Raw genomic sequence first — 4,771 nt, 5'->3', positions numbered from 1 at the left:
TTTATTTAAGGGTGAAGATGTTTCTCACAAAATCGTTGCCCCAATGCATCATTGAAATTCAAGCTGGAAAGATGATTTTAATATATCACTTGTACATTTTGTATTGCTCTTCTGGTGACAATGTAGTTTTTTTTGTCAATTACCATTTTAATAATCGGGTAAAGAAAATTAAGTGGATTTTTGAAAGAAAACTATACTGTCAATATACTATTAAAACAAATTAAAATGGTAAAAGTTATTGTACTTTAAGTAAAAATAAAAGAGCAAAAATATCAATCCCAGTTTTGATTACTTAAATTAACAAAAAAAATGCATATAGCAAAGGATAGTTTCAATCTGCCTACCTCTGGGTTATGGGTCCAGCATGCTTCCATTGCAGTACTCTGCTGCACATGTAAGTGCAAGAGATCCTGAAGCACTCACTCATCATGGGAAAGTACCAATGTGTTTATTCATTGGTTGATGGAAGAAACATCTTACAAAAACTCTCCAGATTATTGATTTTTTAATATTTTTCTAGGAAACGTTCTAGATGTATGCTTATTAGCCTTTGTCAGTATGTACTGTTTACAAAGTGTCTCGGTGGCGCAATCGGTTAGTGTGTTCGGCTATTAACCAAAAGGTTGGTGGTTCAATCCCACCCAGGGACGTAATTGACCTTGTGATCAGATTTTGGTGATATTTAAGTAGACAAGTCAAAATTTCAAACCCCCTCTTATTGTGTAGGGTACCTGGCCTTCTCTGATGTAATCAGAGTTAGATTTGATTCAGTGATTTTATAAAAAACAGCTAGGAAGCACAATTTAGCAGTGGGTTGCAGAGAAAAAAAATATGCTGGCAGAAAAATCCAATCGAGTGATTAAACAGCTCTTCATTTTCTGGCTTTATTTTTATGCTAACAAATTTGTTCTCTGAAAAGTGTCCACAAAGCCAAGTCTCTGATTAACACCTTTGTAAGGATGGTTTTTCACCTATTACTAAATTAAACTTGCTTCATTGGAAAGGCAGCAAGATGCATCCTCATTTCAATGTCTACTGAAATAATACAAGTTGACACCAGGAAACATTAACGCCACTGCATCCTTGCTGCTTTCTCATGTGGAAGTCTGTTTAATGTGAAAACAAGGTGATATCTAATTAGCACACAGGTAAGGAATTAAGAAAATCTTTATTTAAGGGTGAAGATGTTTCTCACAAAATTGTTGACCCAATGCAACATTGAAATTCAAGCTGGAAAGATGATTTTAATATATCACTTGTACATTTTGTATTGCTCTTCTGGTGACAATGTAGTTTGTTTTTGTCAATTACCATTTTAATAATAGGGTAAAGAAAATGAAGTGGATTTTTGAAAGAAAACAATACTGTCAATATACTATTAAAACAAATTAAAATGGTAAAAGTTATTGTACTTTAAGTAAAAATAAAAGAGACAAAATATCAATCCCAGTTTTGGATTACTTTAATTAACAAAAAAAAATGCATATAGCAGAGGATAGTTTCAATCTGCCTACCTCTGGGTTATGGGCCCAGCATGCTTCCATTGCAGTACTCTGCTGCACATGTAAGTTCAAGAGATCCTGAAGCACTCACTCATCATGGGAAAGTACCAATGTGTTTCTTCGTTGGTTGATGGAAGAAACATCTTACAAAAACTCTCCAGATTATTGACTTTTTAAAGTTTTTCTAGGAAACGTTTTAGATGAATGCTTATTAGCCTTTGTCAGTATGGACTTTTGCAAAGTGTCTCTGTGGCGCAATCAGTTAGTATGTACGGCTATTAACCAAAAGGTTGGTGGTTCAATCCCACCCAGGGACCTAATTGACCTTGTTATCAGATTTTGGTGATCTTTAAGTAGACAAGTCAAAATTTCAAACCCCCTGTTATGGTGTAGGGTACCTGGCCTTCTCTGATGTAATCAGAGTTAGATTTGATTCAGTGATTTTATAAAAACAGCTAGGAAGCACAATTTAGCAGTGGGTTGCAGAGAAAAAAAATATGCTGGCAGAAAAATCCAATTGAGTGATTAAAGAGCTCTTTATTTTCTGGCTTTATTTTTATGCTAACAAATTTGTTCTCTGAAAAGTGTCCACAAAGCCAAGTCTCTGATTAACACCTTTGTAGGGATGGTTTTTCACCTATTACTAAATTAAACTTGCTTCATTGGAAAGGCAGCAAGATGTATCCTCATTTCAATGTCTACTGAAATAATACAGGTTGACACCAGGAAACATTAACGCCACTGCATCCTTGCTGCTTTCTCATGTGGAAGTCTGTTTAATGTGAAAACAAGGTGGTATCTAATTAGCACACAGGTAAGGAATTACGAAAATCTTTATTTAAGGGTGAAGATGTTTCTCACAAAATTGTTGCCCCAATGCATCATTGAAATTCAAGCTGGAAAGATGATTTTAATATATCACTTGTACATTTTGTATTGCTCTTCTGGTGACAATGTAGTTTTTTTGTCAATTACCATTTTAATAACAGGGTAAAGAAAATTAAGTGGATTTTTGATAGAAAACTATACTGTCAATATACTATTAAAACAAATTAAAATGGTAAAAGTTATTGTACTTTAAGTAAAAATAAAAGAGCCAAAATATCAATCCCAGTTTTGGATTACTTTAATTAACAAACAAAAAAATGCATATAGCAGAGGATAGTTTCAATCTGCCTACCTCTGGGTTATGGGCCCAGCATGCTTCCATTGCAGTACTCTGCTGCACATGTAAGTGCAAGAGATCCTGAAGCACTCACTCATCATGGGAAAGTACCAATGTGTTTCTTCGTTGGTTGATGGAAGAAACATCTTACAAAAACTCTCCAGATTATTGACTTTTTAAAGTTTTTCTAGGAAACGTTTTAGATGAATGCTTATTAGCCTTTGTCAGTATGGACTTTTGCAAAGTGTCTCTGTGGTGCAATCGGTTAGTGTGTTTGGCTATTAACCAAAAGGTTGGTGGTTCAATCCCACCCAGGGACATAATTAACCTTGTGATCAGATTTTGGTGATATTTAAGTAGACAAGTCAAAATTTCAAACCTCATCTTATGGTGTAGGGTACATGGCCTTCTCTGATGTAATCAGAGTTAGATTTGATTCAGTGATTTTATAAAAAACAGCTAGGAAGCACAATTTAGCAGTGGGTTGCAGAGAAAAAAAATATGCTGGCAGAAAAATCCAATCGAGTGATTAAACAGCTCTTCATTTTCTGGCTTTATTTTTATGCTAACAAATTTGTTCTCTGAAAAGTGTCCACAAAGCCAAGTCTCTGATTAACACCTTTGTAAGGATGGTTTTTCACCTATTACTAAATTAAACTTGCTTCATTGGAAAGGCAGCAAGATGCATCCTCATTTCAATGTCTACTGAAATAATACAAGTTGACACCAGGAAACATTAACGCCACTGCATCCTTGCTGCTTTCTCATGTGGAAGTCTGTTTAATGTGAAAACAAGGTGATATCTAATTAGCACACAGGTAAGGAATTAAGAAAATCTTTATTTAAGGGTGAAGATGTTTCTCACAAAATTGTTGACCCAATGCAACATTGAAATTCAAGCTGGAAAGATGATTTTAATATATCACTTGTACATTTTGTATTGCTCTTCTGGTGACAATGTAGTTTGTTTTTGTCAATTACCATTTTAATAATAGGGTAAAGAAAATGAAGTGGATTTTTGAAAGAAAACAATACTGTCAATATACTATTAAAACAAATTAAAATGGTAAAAGTTATTGTACTTTAAGTAAAAATAAAAGAGACAAAATATCAATCCCAGTTTTGGATTACTTTAATTAACAAAAAAAAAATGCATATAGCAGAGGATAGTTTCAATCTGCCTACCTCTGGGTTATGGGCCCAGCATGCTTCCATTGCAGTACTCTGCTGCACATGTAAGTTCAAGAGATCCTGAAGCACTCACTCATCATGGGAAAGTACCAATGTGTTTCTTCGTTGGTTGATGGAAGAAACATCTTACAAAAACTCTCCAGATTATTGACTTTTTAAAGTTTTTCTAGGAAACGTTTTAGATGAATGCTTATTAGCCTTTGTCAGTATGGACTTTTGCAAAGTGTCTCTGTGGCGCAATCAGTTAGTATGTACAGCTATTAACCAAAAGGTTGGTGGTTCAATCCCACCCAGGGACCTAATTGACCTTGTTATCAGATTTTGGTGATCTTTAAGTAGACTAGTCAAAATTTCAAACCCCCTGTTTTGGTGTAGGGTACCTGGCCTTCTCTGATGTAATCAGAGTTAGATTTGATTCAGTGATTTTATAAAAACAGCTAGGAAGCACAATTTAGCAGTGGGTTGCAGAGAAAAAAAATATGCTGGCAGAAAAATCCAATTGAGTGATTAAACAGCTCTTTATTTTCTGGCTTTATTTTTATGCTAACAAATTTGTTCTCTGAAAAGTGTCCACAAAGCCAAGTCTCTGATTAACACCTTTGTAGGGATGGTTTTTCACCTATTACTAAATTAAACTTGCTTCATTGGAAAGGCAGCAAGATGTATCCTCATTTCAATGTCTACTGAAATAATACAGGTTGACACCAGGAAACATTAACGCCACTGCATCCTTGCTGCTTTCTCATGTGGAAGTCTGTTTAATGTGAAAACAAGGTGATATCTAATTAGCACACAGGTAAGGAATTAAGAAAATCTTTATTTAAGGGTGAAGATGTTTCTCACAAAATTGTTGACCCAATGCATCATTGAAATTCAAGCTGGAAAGATGATTTTAATATATCACTTGTACATT

At 34.5% G+C, this 4,771-nt stretch overlaps 1 non-coding gene across 1 annotated transcript; it reads left to right on the top strand.

Moving 5' to 3' along the window:
- Positions 1-2,913: 2,913 nt before the first annotated feature.
- Positions 2,914-2,987, top strand: TRNAN-AUU (transfer RNA asparagine (anticodon AUU)). Its single transcript has one exon. It is a non-coding gene; the product is annotated as a tRNA-Asn (tRNA).
- The last annotated feature ends 1,784 nt before the right edge of the window (positions 2,988-4,771 follow it).

This window comes from Pseudophryne corroboree, unplaced genomic scaffold, assembly GCF_028390025.1.
Source record: "Pseudophryne corroboree isolate aPseCor3 unplaced genomic scaffold, aPseCor3.hap2 scaffold_853, whole genome shotgun sequence".
Lineage (NCBI taxonomy): Eukaryota > Metazoa > Chordata > Amphibia > Anura > Myobatrachidae > Pseudophryne > Pseudophryne corroboree.
Note: the sequence above shows the minus strand (reverse complement) of the source record. Positions and strands in the feature narration are given on the sequence as shown.